The sequence below is a fragment of the Chlorocebus sabaeus genome, chromosome 25 (genome assembly GCF_047675955.1).
Source record: "Chlorocebus sabaeus isolate Y175 chromosome 25, mChlSab1.0.hap1, whole genome shotgun sequence".
Lineage (NCBI taxonomy): Eukaryota > Metazoa > Chordata > Mammalia > Primates > Cercopithecidae > Chlorocebus > Chlorocebus sabaeus.
Window position 1 is genome coordinate 67,108,132 of NC_132928.1, and position 25,170 is coordinate 67,133,301.

At 48.5% G+C, this 25,170-nt stretch overlaps 1 long non-coding RNA gene across 2 annotated transcripts in view; it reads left to right on the forward strand.

Annotated features, from left to right (window-relative positions):
• LOC103230714 (uncharacterized) overlaps positions 1-25,170 on the forward strand; it is a 56,448-nt gene that overhangs the window by 25,873 nt on the left and 5,405 nt on the right. For both annotated transcript variants that reach the window (XR_012091302.1, XR_012091303.1), the window contains exon 3: positions 23,584-23,631. This is a non-coding gene — a long non-coding RNA (uncharacterized lncRNA). The remainder of the gene's footprint in view (positions 1-23,583; positions 23,632-25,170) is intronic.

The following is a 25,170-nucleotide window of genomic DNA, read 5'->3' on the forward strand; positions in this document are numbered from 1 at the left end:
CAAATATTTTAACCTAAATCTCAGGTTCCTCACCTGTAAAATGGGGAGATTGTAGTTGCTATCTCAAAGAGCTATGAGGATTGAATGGGTTGTTCTGTGTGAAGTACCTGGCACCTGCGTGGCACAGACTATCCACTCAATCATGCTAAACTATTTTAATAATTATTATTATTCACAAGTATCAACTTTCTTTCCTCACAACAGTACTGTGAATAGAGAGAAGTAGAGGTCTTGAGAGAAAAGAATCACTGGGCACTGAACATGAAAAGGCATTGAAAGATGGCCTGAGCCTTGATCTCCAAATGTCCTCACCTACCTGACAACTGAGAAAGAGCCATGTGCTAAAGATTTCTAAATGTTTTTCCACTCCATTCTGTAAGCCTAACTTGAAGAGCAAGAGTGGGAGGGAAGGGAAGGGAAGAAGAGAGAAGGGGAGGGAAGGGGAGGGTAGAAAAGTGAAGGGGAAGGAAGGGGACTAAAAGAAAGAAAAGAGAGAAAGGGAGCAGGGGGCACCAAGCTGTTCCTGAGCCTATTTATTCCTATTCATTTTCTGGATATTTTGAAAACCCAACCTGGGAAGCAATAGCTAGTACACTGCACAGCTCATGAGTTTTGATCAGAAAAGGTATAGCCTCCATTTGAGAAGAAGCCATGCTTGGGAAATGAGTCTCAGGGAGGGAGCCCAAAGGGAAGATAATGCCCAACCATACCAGAGAGGAGAGAGGAAGAAGAGCCAAAATCAGAAAGGGTCCTGAGCCTAACTCCACCCCATCTTGCCAAGTGATCTGCAGGGGGCCTCTTAGCTTTGTGAATTTCTTCTTAAAAAGGATCCTTCATACTGACTGCCTCCAAAGGCCACTTAAAATAGACTCACAAAAGATCTCACCGGGGACAATGAATGGGCCCCCTCTGGAAGAACAGGGCCACTCTGGGAAAGTTTGGGGCTCCAAGCCTTGCTCACTGCTTCAGCGTCGTTTCTGTGAGTGTGTCTCCTTGGTGAAGGTCAAGCTGCCTTTCACATTTGCCCTTCTCTGAATTCCAACCCCCAACTCCACATGCATGGAGGCAAATGTAATGAGGGGAAATGTGATCTGTGTCTGGGATGGATCTCCTCCTGACTCATCAAAGTGTGGTTTTGTCACGGTGGACGGAGTTGGCTTGCCTGCACATCCCCTCTAACTCAGGAAGTCCTTGGCCAGTGCCAGGGTTCAGAGGAGTTCGGGGGAGCCCGTGGATTCTGACCTTGCAGGGGTTCTAGCTCGGGTCACGAGGTTCGTGGCTCCACTCTCCGGTTCTAACTTGAATCCTTGCCCCAACCTCCCGCTCTCAGCACAGAGCACCTTCTCCAGTCATTCCCTGCTTCAAAGCCTTCATGGTCAGTGTCTTCGATTGCAAACACCCTTTTCATACATGTCAAAACGACTCATGTGTTGCACACTGATCAGAAAATATCAGCGGTGGCTCCTGTCCCTGCAACAGGAAATGTTACAATGAGCACCACACTCAGATCTGCCAAATGTAGAAACTTCGATATCAAACAGGCATAGAAACAGTCATACAATCTGCTCCTGTAACCTCAGTGAGGTCCTGTTCTCTGTCCTTTGTGGCTCCCCGCAAGCATCCTGCATGAAAGATCCACTCTAAAGCAGATGCTATAGGAGTTCTGTCAGCAAGCTGTCTATAGGGGTCGGTGAGTCCTCTGTGAAGGATGAACTGGGGTGGGGCAGAGGACCAAGCAGAGTTCTCCACTGACAGCTGCACTCCAGGGGTGGGCAACTGAGCGTGCTGTGTCTTTACACCTCACTGTGTAATGGGGCAAGTACTTATACAACCCACATGTCCTGAATCCCACTATTTCGCCAGTGAAAAATTGACATTGGAAGTACTTGCTAGAGCCTCCTGTGAGTGTTAATTCTTGAATGCTTACTAACTGACCCTAAGCTGTGAAGCTAACTTCACACATAAACATGTCACAGGGTTCACAGTGGTCTATTCTGAAATATATGGTAAGCAATGCCATGCAATGATCTGGCCCTAGCCAACTTCTTCCAGTTTATCTCCAATTACTCCTTATGTATGCACCACCAAACTCAAGTGAAACTGTCCATGGTAGCCTCCAAAGAATCCAGAACTACCGAGGAAGAGAAGGCACTAACACACAGAGAGAGTTTAATTATAAAACAAATGCAGGTGAATCATACTAATAGGGGTCAGATGATGGTGGATGAGGTATCGCTGACCCATACAAGTAACTTGAGTCTATCCTAGTTGTCAGGCTGTCTATGATCATCCTTTCCTTTCTATTAAAAAAAAAATTTAAATCACCCCCGCCCACGTCTCCCACAGGACTGTGGGACATTCCATGCCTTTCCCAGGACTTCCTGGTAATACCCAGTGATGCCTCCCTACTCTCACTCCAAATTCCTGCTCTTATCACAACTCTCATCATCTGGAGCTTCTCTCTCTCTCTCTCTCTCTCTCTCGCTGTCTCGTACGCTTGCTCGCTTTTTCTTTCTTCTTCCTCCAGGTTGGACACAGCCTCCTCCCCTCTATTCTCTAAATACAACAGGCAGTGTACTATTGGGTCCAAAGTCTGTCACTGACAGGGTAGGATTAGGAAGATCTGAGACTGAACGTTGGATTCAATATTCCTGTGGTTCACGGGTTATGTCCACTGCCAGCGACTCGCACACTGACCTCCTCTGTGTGGTGCCAGCGGCCACCATATTGCTGGGACTCCTATCTCCACAGGGAGCCTGCTGGCCTTCCACCTCACCAGGTCCCAGGGCCAGATCTTTGGTCTCTCCTGCTACCACATAGAAAACAGAACATTATGCAAACAACTGTCTATCTCAACCTCTCCTATACAGACAAGGCAAAGGTTAACCTTTGAATAACCAAAAAGCCATTAAGGGCTAGGCATGGTGACTCCTGCCTGTAATCCCAGCACTTTGGGAATAAGAGGCAGGAGGATTGCTTGAGCCCAGGAGTTTGAGACCAACCAGGGCAACATAGTGAGACGTCATCTCTACTAGAAATAAAAAAGTTAGCTGGGCATGGTGGCATGCCCCAGTAGTTCCAGCTACTCAGGAGACTGGGGTGGGAGGATTGCTTGAGACCGGGAATTTGAGACTTCAGTGAGCAACGATGGTACCACTGCACTCCAGCCTGGGTGACAGAGCAAGACACTGTCTTAAAATTAAAAAATGCCATAAAGATGTTTCACGAACCCAAGAAACATTTCCTCCCTAAAAGGAACTTTACAACTGTCCCAGACCAGAATTGCTTCATCTCCCAAAGTGGGTCTGGGGAGCTGCATATTCCTAAAGGTGTGCTAGCTAATCTTAATTTTAAACTTATTTTGTTTTCATTGCAATACTCTAAAAATTCAAAATAAACTTATCCTGATCATCTAGGTGATCTAGGAGACTTTAGTAGCAGTGTTAATGTTTCTACTTATGACCAGGTTGACACGAGCGCCTGCCTAAAGCCCTTAACTAATAATGCAGGGTGGCCTCCCTTGATCTGAAGACCCTGAAGCCCTGAAACACTCGTCCCAGGATCCAAAAGAATTCATTTTCTTTTCTTTTTTTATTTTTATTTTATTTTATTTTTATTTTTTTGAGAGAGAGTTTCACTCTGTCGCCCAGGCTGGAATGCAGTGGCGCAATGTCGGCTCACTGCAACCTCTGCCTCCTGGGTTCAAGCAATTCTCCTGCCTCAGCCTCCCGAGTTGCTGGGATAACAGGCATGTGCCACCACACCTGGCTAATTTTTTTGTATTTTTAGTAGAGACAGGGTTTCACTGTGTTAGGCAGGATGGTCTCCATCTCCCAACCTCGTGATCTGCCCACCTTGGTCTCCCAAACTGCTGGGATTATAGGCGTGGGCCACCACACTGGGCCAGAATTCATTTTCTTTACAAGGACTGTACAGAACTTTCAGTAGAGCATATATACTAGAGTGAATATATAGAGAGAGTGACTAAATATATATGCTGTGTATATTATATATACACACACACACAGTATAGATATTATAGTGATTATACTCCCAGATCCTAAAATGTGGTGTGTGTAGATATATGTACACGCACTGTATATATACTACAGTGAATATACATAGTGACTATATGAGACACACACACACACATCCACAGAACATAGCTTTTTTTTTTTTTTTTTTTTTTGAGACGGACTCTCACTCTGTCACCAAGGCTGGAGTGCAGTGGCACAATCTCTGCTCACTGCAACCTCTGCCTCCTGGATTCAAGCAATTCTCTGCCTCAGCCTTCCCATAGCTGGGATTATAGGTGCCCACCACCACGCCCAGCTAATTTTTGTATTTTTTTTTTTTTTTAGTAGAGACAGGCTTTCACCATCTTGGCCAGCCTGGTCTTGAACTCCTGACCTCATGATCCACTTGCCTCAGCCTCCCAAAGTGCTGGGATTACAGGTGTGAGCCACCACGCCCGGCCAAGTATAGCTATTGTAGTGAGTATATTCCCAGATTCAGAAGCCGGGCACTATGATGTGTTTGTGTCTGCTTATAGATATATAATATATCAAATATGGCACATATATTGTCACCATATATAAGTGGGCAGCTTCAGGAGGCAGGAATAGCCCCCTGCCAGATTCACTTTCCTCCCTCTACACCATTGCTTGTGCCTTTCTCCCAAGTCATCCCACTCCATTCCCATCTATCTGCTTATCTACAACTCAACTCATGTTCCACAAGCCACCTCAGCAAGCTTTTCCAGTGTGAAATCTCCCCCTCAGGCTGGGGTGGCCTGTTCAGCTTCTGATCATAGGTTACTGTCATTCCCCAAGGCAAGGAAAGGCAATTATAGTTCACGGAACACACCTGGGAAGACAGAGAAAGCTCAGCTCTCTGGATGCCTTAAATTGCCCCAAATACTTTGGCTTCATTTTTTCCTAGAACTTCTTTTTCTGTATTATTGGCGTGTCATTTGGCTTATGCATTCATTAAAGAAACCTTGGATTCCTCTCGTGTTTCACAAAAAGTCCATGAAAGGCATGTATTTGACTCTTTCTGGGCAGATTTTTTAAAAATTCCATTTCTACTTACACATTGGTATTTTCGCACACCCCCAAAGCGCTGACGCTTATGCTGGTTTGTAAAGGATGAGTGGAAGTTTGATAGGTGGACAGCAGGCAGAAAGGGTTGGCACTCCAGGGAAAGGAACAGCATGTGGAGAGGCACAGAGGCGTGGAACAGCACATCTTCATTAGCTCCACATGGCTGGGCAAGCAGCAAGCTGGATGGTCTGAAGAAAGGAAGCTGGCGAGGAAAGCAGGGTGTAAATTACAAAGGGCATGTTCCCACGCAAAGGAGCAACTTTTGTTGTTGATGATGGGACCATCGGAAATATCTAAGCAAGGTAGTGACATGTTCATTGTTTTCTTGGTGTTAGTAAGAAAGAGGGCTTGGAAGCGCACAAGAGTTACGGCACGGGGACATGGTCCAGAGACTCCCATATTTCAATTTTTATATCACCCCAGAATGCCTGCTCTATTCCACCTTGGACTGGAGCTGGCTGGTTTAACACCTGTGTTGGGGGCTGCCTTTCACCTGGGTTTTTGGCTCATGTCCTTGAGGACAAGGATTGTTCCTCAGGCTTCTGTGGATCTCCTCCCCTGCACCAGCTCAGCGCATCTCTGTGTCTCATTTTTTGGTTGGTTGGTTGATTTTGTTTTTAATGAATCACTCAGTCTGCTGAAAGTACCTTTGATGATGGGTTTGGATGATTATATTAGATTTCTATTCTCACTCTGGTTATTTCAAACAGAGCCAAAGGTTAAAATCCCAGTACTACTATGGGTCTCTTAAGAGAGACCTTGGAAAATCATTGATTTCTCTAGACCATCATTTCCTCCCTAAAAGATGAGATGGTGTCCCCATTCCTTCAATGCCATTATGGAATCAGATAGACAGAGTACTGATTAGAAGGACATTACAGTCCAGTGTTGGAAATGGACCATTGACTTCTCACCCAAGAGATACTTTCTCATCCCCTACCACCACCTCTATTCCCCCAGGAAAATGCCAGTCTTTCCCCCAGAGCACTGCCTCTCTCCGTCCCATCCCAAGCTTCATCATCTCCTTGACAGCCCAAAGAGACAGGTCAGAGGCTGCCATTTATCACCCAGGAATGTATGTCTGTGGTGTATCATATACGGCCTTCTCCCCTCCCCGCTCACCTTCCTCCAACCCCAGTGCCCTGTGTCATCCACCTGGGTCAGCAGCATCTTCGAATGCCTGCTGTGTGATGTCAGTCCTTGCGAACTGACCTGTGAGGCTGCGAGTCTTATTTTCTGGGGTGTTGCCCATCACAATTCCCTTCTTACTGTGGGGACCCAGCCCAGGGGCTGACCTGGACTTTCAGAGACCCTCCAGGGACAGGTACTGAGGGAGAGAGTACAGCACCACCCACAGGATCAGCTCTGGTCCAGCTGGGTGTCCACGTGGAGCCATAATTTGCACCTACGGCCCATGACCCCTGGATAAAATGGAGCTGGGAGGCGGGGCATTGTAAATTCCTACCACATGACCTCCCAGCACCCAGCACACTGCCTGCTACCCAAAAACTGCTCAATTAATGTTTCTTAAACCAATAACTGCTGAACTACTTTTGACCTTGCCAATTTTTTGTGTTGTCATCACCCATTAGACTTGGCTTTGAAAAAGAATGAGTAATTAATAACAAATGTACTCCACGTAAGCCAAGGTACCAAACATGAGTTTCCATTAAAAACGCTTACTTTCTATAACCACATTAGCATTGTATCAGCAAGAGAGTGTTTCACTTAAAACTGGAATAACATTGAGATCATTGGTTGTCCAAGGATTTCTCAATTCCAGCTATCAGGCCTCCTCTGTAAACCTCGGGATTGCTATCTAAGCCTACAGAACTTTATGTTCTGATATTCTTAAGCGAAGAGACCTTTTAAATGGCCAACTGCTATTTGGAAAACTGTCTAAGTTGATTGGAGAGATGATTATCTATTTTCCTTCAGTTTCACTGGAAGAAATGTGAATTGGTTGACCAATTATTGCTTACTATGGTAATAGGTACATATTTTCCATTATCTTCACTTGTTGCATACCATATAAAACTTACAGTAAAGCACGGGCTTGTGTCTTGAAAATGAAACAGAGAAAGATATTTAGATGGATTTGTGGTCTAAAAATAGTTAATTTGGGAGATCAGTCAATCAGCAAATACCTGTTAAGCATTTGTGCAGAATACTAAAAAGGGCAAGGTGAGGCTCCTGCCCTCAAATTTCTTATGGTCTTAGAGATGACACAGGACAATGACACACTTTGCTGTGAGCATGATTTCAAGAATCAAGACCAGGTCTTCTAATTCTCAGGCTCCATACACCAGAAGACATTTTTGTTTATTGTTTGTTTGTTTGTTTTAAAGATGGAGCCTCGCTCTATTGCCCAGGCTGGAGTGTAGCGGTGCGATCTCAGCTCACTGCAACCTCCGCCTCCTGGGTTCAAGGGATTCTCCTACCTCAGCCTCCCGAATAGCTGGGATTACAGGCGCCTACCACCACACCTGGCTAATTTTTGTATTTTTAGTAGAGACAGGGTTTCACCATGTTGGCCAGGCGGGTCTTGAACTCCTGACCTCAAGTGATCCATCCACCTCGGCCTCCCAAAGTGCTGGGCTTACAGGTGTGAGCCACCACATCCAGGCCCCAGAAGACACTTTTGGATGATGCCAGTGCAGTGATCAGAGATCTAGTCGAGTAAATGGATAGATATCAATACTACAATAGTTGATGTCATGGACAGAATGTTTGTGTCCCTCTAAAATTCAAACCTTGAAATCTAAACCCCAGTGTGATGGTATTAGGAAATGTGGCCTTGGGGAGATGATTAGGTCATGAGGGTGGAGCCCTCATGATGGGATTTGTGCCCTTTTAGGAAAAGACATGAAGCTGGGCACAGTGACTCACTCCTGCAATCCCAACACTTTGGGACACTGAGGCAGGCAGACAGCTTGAGCTAAGGAGTTCAAGATCAGCCTGGGAAACATGGTGAAACCTCACCACTACAAAAAACTAAAATTAGCCAGTGTGGTGGCACATGACTATAGTCCCAGCCACTCAGGAGGCCGAGATGGGAGGATTACTTGAGCCAGGGAGGTTGAGCCTGCAGTGAACTGTGATCATGCCATTGCACTCCAGCACGGGTCACAGAGCTGGTGTGCCCATGCCAGAGCAAGACCCTGTCTCAAAAAAAAACAAAAGAAAAGGCATGAGAGAGATGACTTTCTCTTCAACATGTGAGGACACAGCAAGCAGGTGCTGTCTGTGAACTAGGAGGCCAGCCCTCACCAGACACCGGATTTACCAGTGTCTTGATCTTGGACTTTGCAGCCTCCAGAACTGTGAGAGTAAACGTTTGTTATTTAAGCCACCCAGTCTATGGTATCTGCAGTCAGTTTCCTGACAATGAACACCTGTGCTGGAGAATAGATGTAGAAAGAAAAGAGTGAAACTTAAATTCATCAGCTGAGCTGATGTTTTTATTTTTGCTTTTTCCGGTTTTCTTGCCACCATTAGCATCTTATCAGCTTGGAGTTGATCTCAAGGTTTTTTCCAGATGGCTGGGTCTACCTAAATGTATTAATGCAAGTGGAAATGTGGCTGTTGATCCTCAACCCAAGCCCACAGAAACAGAAATGTGCAGCCAAATTGAGAGACTCCTGGCCAATCACCATTCAAGAAAAACAAGGCTGACTGTTCGGTAGGACAAAAAAGCCTTGACCTCACTTGCTAAGGCTAAGGCTAGTAGGAGGGCCAAATTCAACAGCCCAGCTGCAGCCTCCTTTGCTCTGCCCTCCTCCCCACCCTCTGACACAGCAAGAAACCTGGTCAATGGAGGGCAAGGGTCAGGGAGCTGTGAGCCGTGTTTAATTTGGCTTTTTGAAGACGGGGCACCCTAGTATCCTTCCATCTCTGGCCAGATTTAATTTAAAGCAAATCATCTTTTCCATTTCTCCCATCATCTCTGCATATGTCTTCTTTCTAAAATGTGGATTCATTGATTATTTATAATAATGATCAGAGTCAACATTTATGGAGCGCTTAGCATACAACGGGTCCTACGACAAACCCTAGACCTAGATTATCGTGTTTGACCCTCCCAACAGCTCTTAACAAGGAAGTACTGTTATTGTGCCCATTTTTCACAAGATGAAACTGGGGCTCAGAAAGTACATAATATGTTGAAGCTGGAAGTCGCAGATCCAGGAATTGCATTCAGATGGTCCAAATTTAGAATCTGTGGCTTGCCCTCTGCAATTTTTAACACAATTGCTTGGTTTATTCATTTTCTCTTCCCACAAACTCTTATTGTGGAGTGTTCAGTGCTGAACATTTTGTCTGTCTCCTTGATTATGGAGCATGGTGGTCCCAGCTGAGCCTACGTGACCACATAGGAGTCTGGGGACTGGGGAACCTGGAAAGATTTATTTGCACAGCTGATCCACTTAGGCATTTCTAGATTTCACCTGAAGGAGAAGCAGGGACAGTTTAGGTGGCTCAAGCCAATGGGAAATGGAGGGGACTTTGTGCCTGTGTCCCAGTGTGGCTCAAGGACAGGAGGCGAAGCAAGGAGTATGAAGCCTTCAGTCCAGCCTGTGGGGTTCTCAGGAGGTACTTTGTGAGGTTGGAGTTTAATCAATGCTGTTTCTGGGCCCCCAAGACCAAATGAACCCACAGTTGGTGGAGGGCCTTTCCGTCATCTTCCACCTCCAGCAGATTGTGGACAGGGGCAGGGTTATATTCAAAATATTTAATGCCCAGCATGACATTAAAGCCAGCACTAAGCAGCCATAACTAACGTACCCAGCTGTAAACAGCTGGTACGCCCACCCCAGAGTGTGGCTGCCGACTACCCTGGACACAGGCACCCAGCAGTTCCTGGGGGGAAAGCAGCAGTGTCTGGATGATGTGAATTCAGGTGAGCACACCTGAGAGAGCGTTGGGAGGACACTGAGGAGGGGTCAGAACCTTCCAACTGAGTGTTAATGTGGATGGTTTTTCTGGATCTTCAGGCTGATGACACCTGGGAATATTTGGATTATAATTAGAAAGCTGAATTAAACAACCATCTCCTGAGGTTATGGGAGAAAAACTGATTTTCTAATTGGTAACTTTCCAGACTAGTTTTGTGCAGTCCCTCACCCCGAACCACCCGCACTTACACACTCACATCTCTTCCCAGCCCCCACCCCTGAGTCTGTGTCTTACTTTCCCTAGATGTTCACAAAGGATGGCAAGTGTAAAAAGGGTGCAGTTTCAGCCTCGCTCAGTTTCCTCCATGTGATAAGATGCCTTTGCTTTGTCTACATTTCAGACACTGTTCAACAGGAGAGCACCCAGTGATCTGGAGGCAGTATGATGGCCGGGCGCCTGGGACCAGTCCCTGGGTGTTGGCTGTTCATCCCTTTCTCACTGTAAAATGAAACTCATTCCATTTTAAATGTGATCTTGGCAGGTTTTTTTTTTTTTTTCTTTTACCACCTGGCCTACCATCCAGGACACAGCTGTGAATTGGTTGTTTGCTGATTTTTTTTTTCAACTATTCTTTTGAAACTCTTCTTGGCCTCCCAAAGCCAATAGATCTACGCAGACGGGCAGAGATAATGAAATTGTATCATTTGATCACTCTCATTGCCCAATACCCTGAGGTTTGGCCCAAACCTCAGGGTGTTTGCTCTTGAAGAGAACCCTCCTCTCCTTTATCAATACTCTGAAGCCAAACTATAGCTTATCTCTCAGGGATCTGAAAGTCATTTGCTCAGAGGAGAGGGCCTGGGGAGTTGGACAAAGCAGCTATTCTACCTTTAGAAAGGACTCTCCACAGCTCTGGACATCTGAGTCTGTTGCATTGAAGGGAAGTGTCCAGGGCAATGGGTGAGGGTGGTTCCTTTGAGGAGTGCAATGGGATCTCTTATTCCCCGCTGGGAACAAGCAGAGGGAATGTTGATTTTGCATTACGTGTATACAGGGCATGGCGTTATTCGAGCACCCTTCCTCCTCTCCCCTGCTACAGAATACAGCACAGCTGTGTGGGTTTCTAATCAGACAAGGGCACCCTTTCACTCTGTGCTCCAGGAACTGACTTGGCAGGTGAGTTTCCCAGGCCAGGGCAGACGCAGGACTTTCACTGTGAAGTTCTGAAGGGCTGCTCTAAAAAGGGGCCCAAACACGACCCAAATCTGGAGCGTCCTGCTTCCGGCGCTGCGACAAGGGACTAGAGGACTGCAAGGCCCCTTACTCAGTGGCCTGAAACCTGCTGAGTATGAAGACAACCCAGGAGACTATTCGAATGCAGATTCCTAGGTCCTGCCCCAGGGCTTTCAGCTGAGTAGGTCTGAGAAGGAGCCCAGGAATCTGAATTCTTAACAAATCTTACCCAAGGAATTCTCATAGACAATCAGAAGATTGCAAATAGTAATACAGTCCAATATTTCTCAGCCACTGTGGCCCCTTTCAAATGCTCTCCAGAGAGAAGGACAACATGAGATTTTTGGAAAAGCTCCCAGTGATGCTGAAACCTTCCCTCACCCCCTACCTTCCTGCTATTGGACTCAGGGATCGAGAAAGAGAATGTTGGTGGGGCATGGTGGTTCACATCTGTAGCCCCAAGATGTTTGGGAGGCCAAGGGGAAGATGCTTGAGGCCAGGAGTTCAAGACCAGCCTGGGCAACATAGCAAGACCCTATCTCTACCAAAAAGGTAAAAAATTAGAGGAGTCCAGTGGTGCACACCTATAGTCCTAGATACTAGTGAGGCTGAGGCAGGAGGATTGTGAGAGTCCCCGTGTTTGAGGCTGTCCTGAGCTATGATGACACCACTATACTCCACTCTGGGCACCAGAGTAAGACCCTGTCAAAGAAAAGAAAGAAAAGGAAGGAAGGAAGAGAGAGAAAGAAAAGAAAGAGAATGTTTGCAGATGTGGCCCTGAGGCCGCACAGGCTGGAGACCCCCACTCAGTATTCCCCCAAGCCAAAGGTGGGACCAAGCCTCCAGGGCTGTTCATGGCCTAGCAGTCCACAGGGCAGACTGCGGTTAGAGGCAGGCTCTGGGGCAAGGGGAGGCTGAGAGAAGCACTCAGCCCCACCCTGCACAGACCGGCAGTGGAGATGCACCCTGATCAAACTAGTGGGTGAAGGATGGCAGGCAGGGGGTTGTAAGGACAGCGATGACCAGTCCTGACGCCTGCACAGTGCACACCGGCACCAGCCTCACCAGTAGCAGGAAACAGCACTGAGCTCCCCTCCAAGCGTGTTCATGATGTGGCTGGTCTGGGAAGCAGGGGTTTCCCAGAGCAATGTCCAGAGCGTGGAGCGGAGACTCACTCTGTAGGAAGCCAGGGGAGCAGCCTCTTCCCTAGAGCTTTGGAAGATCCTGGGTTAAAAGTTAGTTGGGTGCTCGGAGGGCAAGAAAATGCAGAGAGAAGTCAAGCCGCCTGGAAAGAAGGGTCCTGGGAGCTCAGCCAAGCTCATTAACTTTTAAAGCTGTTCTTGCCCCTCATCTCTCACAGCACCTTTCCCCAGGCGGCCTGAATTGCACAGCCCTGCCCGGAAGCTGCTGCTGCTGCTTGGGGCCATTCGCCCGGTCACTCCTTCCCAGAACCCAGCCGTCCCCTCAACGCCTGAAAAAGGAAATGCAGCTTCCAAAGGTACCAGGCCCACTACTGGGAAAATGCTTAAGACACTGACACTTTAAGTTAAGCTCCTGGAAGGGGAAAACTCAGGGGAGCTCATTAAACCTCCCAGGTAAAAATGCTGTAATGGAAAAGCCTGGGAAACTGACAAGCAAAAAAGTGTGACCCTTTCCCAGGTTTGACGCCCAGGCTCTGGCCAGCCTGGCCCTTATCCTTCCACCCCCTGGGGTCCTGTCCACCAAGGAGTCGGCGTCAGCACTGGCCCGGCTGGGCCTTCTAAATGCAAGGAGGCTGTTCCAGGCTCCCTTGGGGTATAAAACATTTACAAGTCGGCAAATTATGGTTACACAGATTTGCGATTTAAGCCAGTTAGCCATGGTTCGGCCCCATGATCAGCCTTTCCAGTTCCTCTTTGTTTCTTTGTTCTGTCAGCCCTTGGCAGTGCGGAGCGACAGAAATAACCTGACCTCCCAGTTCAGCTGCTAGGAAGCTGTGTGGGGCCAGGCACAGTGGCTCACACCTCTAATCCTGGCACTTTGGGGAGGATGAGGCAGGAGGATCTCTTGAGCCCAGGAGCTGTAGTTTATAGCGAGCTATGACCATGCCACTGCATGCCAGCCTGGGTGACAGAGCAAGACCCTGTCTCTAGAAAAAAAAAAAAAAAAAAGCCGTGCAATCTGAGCACCTCAGGCGCTCTCTATCAAATGCATAAATTTCCACTAGGAAACCTGTTATTCCTTCCAGCTTCAACATTCAGCAGTCGAACACAGGAGAGAAGCAAAGTTGAGGTTGCAGGTAGGTTTTCAGCATAGACCAGTTCCCTCTGGGAAATCAGCTTGCAGCACCTCAACTGCTTCCCAAACTGCCTTTTCTAAGCTTCTGTGGTTACTTCTACAAAACTAGGCATTACTATTGCTTTGAGATATTTGTGAGAGTCAGACAAAGATTTGTGTTTACCAGAGTTCTTAGCTGCACGCAACTGGAATCAATACTAGCTAGTTAAAGCAGAACGAGTAATTTATTGAGAGATCTAGACAACTCATAGAATTTGCAGGAAGGCTGAACATGAAACAGGCCATAGGCGCAGCTTTCAGAAGATGGCTCCTCTTCCAACATCACCGGGACCTCACTGCTTCTGCAGTTATAGGCCACGGGAGTTGCACAAGAATGAAGAACTAAGTTCTTTCCCAAGCCACCACCACTGGAGGCTTCATGTCAATCTAAGCTAAAAATATTCCTAATTAACAGCATGTTTGACTTCATCAAGTGTCCCAAACCCTAAGAATGTATTTCTTCTCATTTTCCATGGGAATTGAAACTCATCTCTTCATTCATTTAATTTGTATTGATTGAATACCTTCTGTGTGTTGTGCTCTACAAATTTGATCAATGAAAGACTGAGCCATGCTCTCATGCAGCTAAAAGACCCAGTGAAGAATCACAGCCCTCAGATGTAAGTGCCTCGTAGAGATTATCCCAATATGCCACTGGACCACTAATGCTAGAGCACCTTACCCAGCTGGGCAAGGGATGGGTAAGCTTCCCAAAGAAGCCACGTCCCAACTGAGCCCTAAAGGAAAAAGGGAGTTGCCAGCTGGCATACACAATATAAGCCCAGGAGCAGCACATGCACAAATTTGGCAATGCACAGAGCTGATGCCTTGGAGAGCTGTAAGAAGCGACTATTTGGGAAAAGATTGGAGATCAGACCAAACAAAGGCCTGATTGCTGGAGGTCCTGTACAGCCATGTGAAGAAATGTGGATTTTATCTTCAGATAGTGAAGAACCATTGTATGATTTATTTAAACAATTGATCAGATCTGCAGTTTAGAAAGCCCCATCAGGGCCGGGTGAGGTGGCTCACCTGAGGCGGGGGTAGGAGAATCACTTGAGGCCAGGAGGCCAGCACCAGCCTGGGCAACATAGCATGACTATCTCTACAAATAAATTTTTAAAAATCAGCCAGGCATGAGGGTGCGTGCCTGTAGTCCCAGCTACTCAGGAGACTAAGGCAAGAGGATGGCTTGAGCCCAGGAGCTGGAGGCCGCAGTGCGTTATGATAGCACCACTGCACTCCAGCCTGGGTGACAGAGGGAGACCCTGTCTCAAAAACAAAAACAAAGAAAGAAAGCCCTATCAGACTTCACAGTGCTTGGTGGAGGGGCAAGTCACTGTCATGGTGACTTAGTGGAGAGAGGGTGCTGTAGGGAGTAGCCATGGGGCTGGTTTCCATGTGGAGGCTGTAATCCACATGGCGTGGGGAACGATGAAGGCTGGAGGTGTGGAGAGGATGTCAGTCTCAGAGAGAGGCAGGTCTGGAGAAGATGATTATTTCCATCACATATATTTCTTGGGTTTAATTCCAATAACTCAGTGTGGGATTTTTTTGTTTGTTTTTGTTTTGTTTTTTGAGACAGAGTCTTACTTTGTTACCCAGGCTGGAGTACAGTGGTGCAAACTCAGTTCACAGCAGCCTCGACCTCCTGGGCTCAGGGGATCCTCCCACCTCAGCCTCTGGAGTAGCTGGGACTACAGGTGCATGCCACAACACCCAGCTATTTTTTTTTTTTTTTTTTTTTTTTTAGAGATAGGGTCATGCTATGTTGCCCAGGTTGGTCTCAAACTCCTGGACTCAGGCAATCCTCCTGCCTTGGCCTCCCAAAGTGTTGAGAGTTAGGTGTGAGCCACCTTACCCAGCCTCCAGTGTGGGATTTTGTGTGAGGAGTAAACACATTCACGAGTGTGGGCTTTGTGGCCCCTCTGAGTGGGATGTCTTCACGTCACTGCCTAGAGATAAAAATAATTGCTCTGGCTCCTGGAAGCCTTTTTGCTTACTTATTGGCGTCTTGGTCGGTTACCAGATCAGTAGTACCCTGTGGATAGGAGATATGCCACTGTGCAGTATTTTCATGGTTTAAACAACATTTTGACACATTGTTTAAACAAAGATTACCACAGAAAACAGGGTGAGATTAAAATCCTGGCAACTGGAGTCAGACTCTGGAGTCAGATGGAAAAACTGTACTGCTCATTCCCCAAACATGGATGCAAGACGGGGCCGGCTGAGTAGGCACACCTGCAGCAGGTGGGAGCCGCGCCTGGTGACCCCCAGCCCGCCTCCCCCAACCACATCCGCAGGGACAGACATCCTCTTCCGAGAATAATGCCATGCTATGCTACTAGAATGAGTGAGTATTCAGGAGACCCTGTCTCTACAAAAATACAGAAATTAGCCAGACGTGGTGGTATAGGACTGTAGTCCCAGCTACTTGGGAGGCTGAAGCAGGAGGATCCCTTGAGCCCAGGAGCTTGAGGCTGCAGTGAGCCATGATTGCACCACTGCACTCTAGCCGGGGCAACAGAGTGAGATCCTATCTCTAAAAAACTACAAAAAAGAATGGGTATTTAGTGGTAGAGTTTGGAAGGACAACAGCACAGTTTTAAAAAGACAAGTTCTCTGGGCCAAGAGAAAGGAGCAAATGATGGGCACCACTCTCTCTTTAGAGCACACTTTCCTGGCTCTGTCCTCTTTTTCTCCTCCATTCCCACCAATTCTGGGCTAAAGGCTTTTCCTCTACCCTCCCACAGCATCCTCCCTGAGCCTTCAATCAAAGCACCTACGATGCTATCTTTCTGTCTTTCCCTGAGGGCTGGGACCCATTGCATTTCACCCATTTATCCCCATGGCCTAGTACATGCCTAGCACAACACAGCAATTAAATAAACCCTGTGAACAAATTAATTGTGGAATAGCCTGGGTTCCATGGATGGTTATACAGGTTGTGCACTGCACAACCACGTGCAACATTCCTGAAAAAAGACAGGAATTTATTGATTGGCTGGGTGTTTTGAATAGCCAAGGAAAAGTATTTGACCATTGCATGCCCTCTACCTGGGAAAATCACATATCCTAACAACTTCTTAGGCCTTACCGCATGGTCGCATGGGGTGACATTCATACAGTTTCTCCAGCTCTCCAGTCTACCCACAAAGGAGATATTGTTTAAAGGGGCAATCTTTCCTTGACTTCCACCAGTCTTTTCTTAACTTGACCCAGGTAATCTCTTTCACTGCTTACCAAAGATATTTCAGCTCCAGGTACGCTGTTTGCAGAATGGTGACATATTCCATTAGGCAGGCAGGACCTAACACATATCCTCTCTGAAGCCATCAGAAATTGTGCCAGTTAAACCTGGGCCTGGCAAGATCCCCAGGCCCCAGCGTGTCTCAGAATGCCCAGCGCTTGCTGTCTGCCATGTCTCAGAACACCCGCCATCAGGACCAGCCAGGAAGAAGGAAGAGTTTTCATCACAAGCACACTGCAACGGAGGGGGGCATATGTTGAGTTCCCCTCAAGAACCATCCAGCGGCACAAGCTTCATGGAGACTAAGGGATTTTTCTAGGGTAACTGGTTTTCCAGCCTTATTATTCAGGTCATGAGAGAATCGCAGATGTTAGGTCTGGATGCACGCTTAGAAACCATCTGGCATGCCCCTCGCTTTACAGATGAGGATGCAGAAGCTCAGGGACACAGCCAAAGCTCAACTATCCATGGAAGTGACAGGCACAGAGGGTCAGAGAGATGAAAGCTCAGGAGGGCCTGTCACCACCAACTCTTCCCACCAGACCTGTGCAGAGGAACCTAACTTAGAAGTCAAACCTTTTGGAGAACCCCTCCAATGTACCCATCACTCCCCACAGCCCCTCCACACCATGCAGGCAGGTCGTGTGCTGTTAGAAAACGACATTCTTACTCAGAACTCCAGGCCTTCGCTTCTGCAGTTCCTCCCACCAGGAATACCTTTTCCCTCCTCTCTAGCCAGATCTTATGTTTCCTTCAGGGACCAGCTCCAGTGCCACATTTGAGAGGGACCTCCCTTCTTGTTATCCTACAGAGTGAATGACTCCCTCCTTCACACTCCTCTGAAGGTGACAAACTTCCTTTAGGAAGGTGATGGAGTTGTTTTTCTGCCTGGAACACTTTCGTGCTCATCACCCTCAAATTTCAAGCCATTGTCTCCTCTTTGTCCTTCTGGGTCTAACTCAGATGCCACTTCTTTCAAGTAGCCTTCCCCGACCGCTTCCTCTCCCATTCTGCCTTCCAATAATCCTGCTTATTTCCTTCTCCGTGTTCGTCACCAGCTGTAATTTTACATTTGCTCTTTGTGTTCGAGCAGCTGTAATTTTACATTTGCTCTGACTTATTGCTTATTAAAAAGTATTTATTGCACTCATGCTACATTTCAGTCACTTTCAGACGCAATGGTAACAAGAAAGATGGGACGCATGCTCTCAGGATGTTACATCTTGGTACAACTGAGAAGAGAAACAGGAAACACCACAGACACTATGATGGACAATTGCAGACGGTGCCAGGTGACAGATGAGGTAGTAAATGCAGGCAAGGGGTTCAGGGCAGCTTGGCCAAGGTCCGCACCACTACTTAGTGCCAGGAAAGCATGCACCATGAGGACGAGGACTCTGTACCTGGGCTGCTAGGGCACCCAAGAGGCCACAGGCAGGCCATGCACATTCACTGAAGATATTTGTGGGCGTTCCTTTTTCATCTGCCCATCACCAGACCCTGAGCTCCCCGAGGGAAAAGATCACTTATGATTTCTCTCTGTACTTCCTATACCTGACCCATGGCAATATGAGTGTGTCCCCCCAAAAGACCCATTCTCCATCTCGTCTTCAGGGAGCATAAAGCAGATCAGAGAAGGTAAGCTGCCTTCCTCCTCTCACTCAGTGCAAGAAATGTTGCACAGCTGCTCTATCTACGGAATGTGACAAAGGACCCTTCCACTTGGCTTAGCTCATCAGTGCCTTGCCAGCTGTGTATTGTGGCTCATTTATTCATCTGATACACCTTTATTGGACGTGCACAGATGTCAGTGGCACTGTGGATCACCATAACTCCTCAAGTGGGAGCTATCTCAGCCTCCTTCCAAACCAAGCTCCCCCTCCTGAAATCTGATCCCTCCCTGGAAGCACACGGGAATCTTGCCTGCCTGGGAGACCACTGTATCTCCAGTCCCTAACACACTGCCATGCTTACAGCAGGGACTTAGTCAATGTTTTGCAAATAAATGGGGCCCTGCTGAGGACTCAGGGGTGGGGTGGGGAGATACATCAGATTGGTGGTGCAACAGGATTTGTTTGAAAGGCAGGGATAGGCTGGGCGCGGTGGCTCATGCTTGTAATCCCAGCACTTTGGGAGGCTGAGGCAGGGGGATCACAAAGTCAGGAATTCAAGACCAGCCTGGCCAACACAGTGAAACCCCCGTCTCTACTAAAAATACAGAAATTAGCTGGGTGTGGTGGCGGGCACCTGTAATCCCAGCTACTCGGGAGGCTGAGGCAGAAGAATCACTTGAACCTGGGAGGCAGAGGTTGCAGTGAGCCAAGATCGCGCCACTGCACTCTAGCGCAACAGAGCTAGACTCCATCTCAAAAACAAAAGAAAGAAAAAAAGAAAAAGAAAAGAAGAAAACAAAGGCAAGGGTTTCTGAGTCTATTTAGACTGGAACACCAACCACATGCTTTTGGGCAGTCACTTGGAGCCCTTGCCTGTCACTATAACAGGATGCTGCTTTCCACACAGGGTCCGTGTGCTTTAATCAGAACTGCATATGGGAAAGCTCAGCAAAGCCATATGGCCATATACACAGAAATGACGGTGATAGTATCCCCATGACTGAGAGCATGGCAAGAAGAAACTGGAGGAGTTTCCAGATTTCTCAGGGGATGGGATTCCCACTCATGGTTTAAGGCACAGAATCAACGTTGTCTCTCTAAGAAGCCTCCCCCATCCACTGGAGGCCCTGGGGTGCATCGCCGAGTCACAGCACCCGCAGATTCACTGCTGTTATCTGCTGCGTGTCTGACTCCCCCACTACCTCAAGGGGTCACTCAGGACCAGAATGGTGTCTTGTTTATTTTGAAACCTCGGCTCATAACAGAAGGCCCTGGCACATAGAAAATGTTGTGTAAACTTTTGCTGAACTGAATTCTTATTCCAACCTTCTCTCAGATTTATTAAAGACACAAAAGGCATGTCTGTAGACTGAAGACAGTCTTGGCTTCGCACCCAGCTCTTGGTCTATCTCAGTGTGCACGGGCCAGGATCCGTAATGATGTGTTATGGAGACGAGTGACGTTGTTGGATACTGAGCAGTGCGTTCAGGCTGCATTCCTGTGGGCACACACTCAAGTCCATCATCCCTCAGGAGAGGCCGAGTATCGCACTGGAACGCACACAGCCTCTGGAACCAGACCCCGGGCCGACGTGTGGCACCCAAGCGTGGACAGTGGGGTCCTTCAGCGAGGTACTTAAACTCTCTGTGCCTCAGTTTCTGTTCTGTGAAATGGAATGGTAATAATGCCTGGCCTCTGGGGTCATAGGGAGGATTAAATGAGCTAATACACGCAAAGAACTGAGAAAGCACTGACACGTGACAAATACCGTATGGGTGTCAGCTATTGCTCCTACTGAGGCAGGACACACAGTGGCCTGGCGGGAGGGGCAGGGTTTGATGTTGCAGGTGTTACTGGAAGCCTTTTCCTTGCCTGACTTCCCCAAATATTTCTTCCACATCCTCACCTTGGTGGCTTTTGTGATTTTTTTTAAAAAAAGGCAGTAGACATAATGCCTCCCAGGATTCTGTATCCCCATCCCCAACCATCCTCAGTCCTTATCTGGGTGGTCAGGCCCACGGCCCCTGGGGTGCAACCCTGTCACTCAGCTGGACTCCAACTCCTTGGTGACCAGCACAGAGCCTAGTGCCAGGTCAATACTTAGAATACGGTATGTGGATGGGCCACTCCTTGTTGCCAGACTGGCTGGGGCTACAAGTTCTATATAAAAGAGTTCTCCGTGCGGAAAAGAGTAAAATGCATAATTGTGGATCTGAATTCATCCAAAGCAATTATGGTGAAGCCACCCCTCTGGTCAGTGACCGGTATGTGCCCGCGGCTGGTTTAAGGGTAGAAATGTGGCCCAGCTCTGTTGGCTGTGACAGGAGAGGGAGAAGTCTCCCAAGAGGCATGTGGGGAATGTCTCCTTGGTCTAAATTTAAAAAGAAAAAAAAATGCTTGGCAGGAAATCAACGTCTTCTTCCACTGAACGTTCTTGTAGAATAAGGGGTCCTGAACTGTGGCATTTACGCTACAACCATGCAGTGGGCCTGCGACAAAGATGCAGGATGAAGATGGGGCTCGACGATGTGGTGGAGCCTCGAAGCCAACCGGCCCACGAGCTCTCGCCGCATGTTCTTGGAGATGATGCTTTCACCTCCTTGGCTGAGCTCTTGGGGGTTGCTTTTTCTGTTACTGGACCAGTTAGGATGTATTTGGCTGACAGTCAGCAAAACACCAACTAGCCAATGATTTAAATCAGGAGATGGCAAGCTTTTTCTGCAGGGGGCTAGAACATAAATATTTGAGGCTTCCGGGCACACAGCCTTTGTCACGACAACTCATGCCTATCCCTGAAGCGCAAAAACACCACTGATGAAATATAAGCACGGGGGTAGCTGTGTGCCAATAAAACACAATTCGCAAAACCAGGCAGCAGTCTGGGTTTGGCCCACATGGTTTAAGCCATGAAAACATTCATTGTTTACTTAACAGAAATCCCTGGCAAGATCCCAGGACTGGCTGGGTAACTGTGACTCAGGCACCTCTGCAGTTTCCCGTCCTTCCTCCCCAGGCTCCAAGGTGGAATGGACAGGAGGCTGAGAGGGACCCCAATGTCCTCCTCGCTGCCCGGCACCCTGGCCTTGCACTCCATGTGCCATCCTCAGTGGCAAGGTGAGGTGCAGTCTCGGCTTCCGTTGTGAGAAATGAGCAAGCGGGGAAATGGGTGGGGACAGCTCGGGGGAGCTGACCAAGAGCGTCAGCCACCTGACTTGTCAAGGAGACCCAGGGGGCAGTGACTGAGAGAGGAGGCCAGCCTGGGAAAGGAGCCAGGTGCACCAGCCCTCGCCCTGGGGCCAGGACGGCAGCTTCCATGCCAGAAGAAGCAGAAAACTTTTCTTTTTTTTTTTTTTTTGAGACGGACTTTTGCTTTAGTTGCCCAGGCTGGAGTGCAGTGGTGCGACCTCAGCTCACTGCAACATCTGCCTCCTGGGTTCAAGCGATTCTCCTGCCTCAACCTCCTGAGTAGCTGGGATTACCAGTGCCTGCCACCATGCCCAGCTAATTTTTTATATTTTTAGTAGAGACGGGATTTCGCCATGTTGGGCAGGCTGGTCTTGAACTCCTGACCTCAGGTGAGGCCTGCCAAAGTGCTGGGATTACAGGCATGAGCCACCGCACCCAGCCAAACTTATTTTTAAATGTTAAATATTAAGATTCAATTAAATTTCGATTACATTAATACTAATTTTACAACTTAACAAAATCACAGAGACAAAAGGAACACTCAGGAAATAATTTGAAGCACTCTCTCAGAAAGGAGTCTTATGATCTAATTGTAAAATAGTTAATACTTCACAAACTGCATTCACATGCCTTTTAACTGGATCCTCTTGAGAATTTGTGAGGTTTCAGTCCCCAGTTTGCAGGTGAAACTGGCAGAGTTGGGGGTTTAAACTCGGACCTTCTCAACTCCAAGCTCAAGTGTCTCTTCTGCTCAGTGCTGTTAGATTGCACAGTGCAGCCGACAGGTGGCTGAGCCTGTGGCATCAGATGCCAGGTCTGGGGCAGAGTTTCAGGAGGGACTGGAGAGAGCCACAGGACTGTCCTGAGAAAATCATCTTCCTGCTCTGCTCGATGGCCTCTGGTCAGAACCAGGAGGGGAGGTGGAGACTTCCTGGGGACCCAGAGCTCAGCTCAAGGCAGCCAGGCACAACAGTCAAAACGGATGAGCTGTCACCCAGATGTGCTCAGGTGCAGAAGGAAGAGCCCTTGGAAGGGGCTTTGGCCCAGGTTCAGTGTCAAGGGCTCAGTTCCTAAGGCCCTTTTCACCCCAGAAATTTTGGGCAAAGGAGAGTCAGGGAGGCTGAGTGGTCCGAGGAGCTGCCCAGGTGGCTGGCAGGACCTGTGAGTCAGAAGGGTCCGGGCTTGGAGGAAGGGCATGGGTGGGATGAGGAGGAGAAGGCCACGTGGTCAGGGAAGCTGTGCCAGCCGCTCCTCATGGCTGAAAGACCTGGGGCAGCCAGGATAGGTAGGCAGAGACATCGCCTACACTCCCACCTTCTGGCTACCTCTGTTCTGGGAGAAGGAGGCAGACGCCCCACATCTGCCCTCAAGACACCCGGTGAAATGTAGAACAAAAAGGAGATGCAAAAATGATTCTCACCACACACTGACGCTCCTGCAGCCACACACACCCGCGCTCATACGCCCTCGTATATACTCTCACCCACACGCGTGTTCACGCTATCTCACTCACACAGTGCTATGGGGCTGACTGTCCACCCAGATTCGTGCATTGAAACTTAGTAGCCAATGTGATAGAATGAAGAAATGAGGTCTTTAGGAGGTGATGAAGTTACCAGGACAGAGCCCTCCTGCGTGGGGTTGGAGGCCTTATAAAAGGGCTAAAGGAAGTGGGTTCATTCCCCCACAAGAGGACACAGCGCCCTCCTTTCCAGGGACTGCAGCAACATGGCGCCATCTTGGAATCAGAGGCCCCTGACCCTCCCCAGACACCAAAACTCCCAGCCTGCAGAACTGTGAGAAATCAATTTATATTGTTTGTGAATGACTCCGTTTCAGGCATTTTATTACAGCTGCCTGAATGGATTAAGACACACAGGCATACATTCACATTCACACACACACTCACACCCACACACTTACATTCATGAACACACTTATTCATATACAACCACATGGGCCAACAATTTTGAATATTTTGCAGATGAAAAACCGAGGCTGAGAGATGAAGAGGAGCCTCTACGGCCACAAGGTACGTTAAGTCAGAGCCGCACCCAGACCTGGGCAATGGACACCTGCCTGCTTCTCTCTCTTGCCCTCGACTCCCAGTCACTGATAGTTGTCCTGAGCAGTGAGTGAAGTCTAGGAGGAGAAGGGTCAGGGTGGCCACCATGGCCTGCGACCTGCCACCCACAAGCTGCTGCCCTCGCATGGGCCAGAGACACGCTTTCCATTGCTCATTACCTCGTGCTCCGGCGGCGCCATGGGGGCACTCTGAGGGGTATAGACGTTGATGTCGATGGCAGTGGAGAAAAGAAGGATGGGGTGGGAGTTCAGGCCGTGGGACAAACAGCTTGTGCTGCCTCCAGGGCAGTAGTAATGAGCTGGTCCGTGTCCTGTCAATGTGCACCTTCTAGGAATGAGGGCTCTTACAAATGAAACCCAGCAGGTAAAACACTCCCCTGAGTGTGGGCCCAGACTCAGTCTGAGGCCTTACGCTAATGGCTGGCTGCCTCAGTCAGGTGTCCCAGCTGCCTGGCTCCTCTCGAGAGATGGAGTGTGTGGAATGTGTGTAAGGTGGGTCCTGTTTTTAAGCTCAGTCCCCGCTGCTGAGGACTGGAGCTCGCAGGCACAGTGCCTCTGGGCCCAGAGATCCACGAATCAGCTGGGATCTGCATCAGGTTCCACTTCCTCCAAGCCTTGCCTTTGTCCCTGGCCTTGTCTCCCAGTAGGAAGGGTGTCCTGGGCACGGAGCTTGTCCTGGCCTGCCCATGACCCAGACCCTGGGCTGCATTTCTGCAGGGGAGACAGAGGCCTGTAAGCCACCTACAGCTTCTGTGCCTCGTGTGGGCCAGTCAGACCACTCTGAGAGGAAGAAGGGAAATTGCCTTGATGAGGAAAGTGAAATCTTTTTGAAGTGAGGGTGGAGAACCTGGGAAATCCTAAACAGAAATAGCGGAGGCTTGTTTGCAGATTTAGAAAGAGACGATCTCTCTGCCTGAGTGGGTTTTCCATTTGAGAGGCTGGTGTCAGCCGGTGTGTGCAGACCAGGCCACCTCACAGCCATGCGAGTCTAACTGTAGCCCAGAACGGTCAGGTGAGCCAATTAAGTCCCTACAAACCCACCCCCTTTTCTTGGGTACGTTGGAGGGCTGCTGAGGAAAATGGAACCCACTCTAGAGGCCGAGAAACAGATTGTTTTTAATTCCCACACACTCCAAGCCAAGCCAAACCTCCCAGAAGTATTTAGAGAAAGGATTTATAAAGTAGGGCAAAGTCAGTTACAGGGACTCCAAGTACCCTGATAAAACCTTCCCAGTTAATAGAAATCACACGCCGAGCCTTCCCCGAGACCGAGGCTGCACCTTGGAGCCACGGGAGCCCCGCTGTGCTCGTTCTGGGGAGCCACAGAACAGCCTCCCTGCTCTCTATACGTGTGCTTTCATCAACCCCTCAAATTCCCAAGACTTCGTTCCAAGACATGACGCCTCACCTGAAATGACTCTCCTGGGCCTGGCACCTCAGACGCCAGGGTAGCCTTGGCACCTGAGAGAACATTCTGGATGAGCTG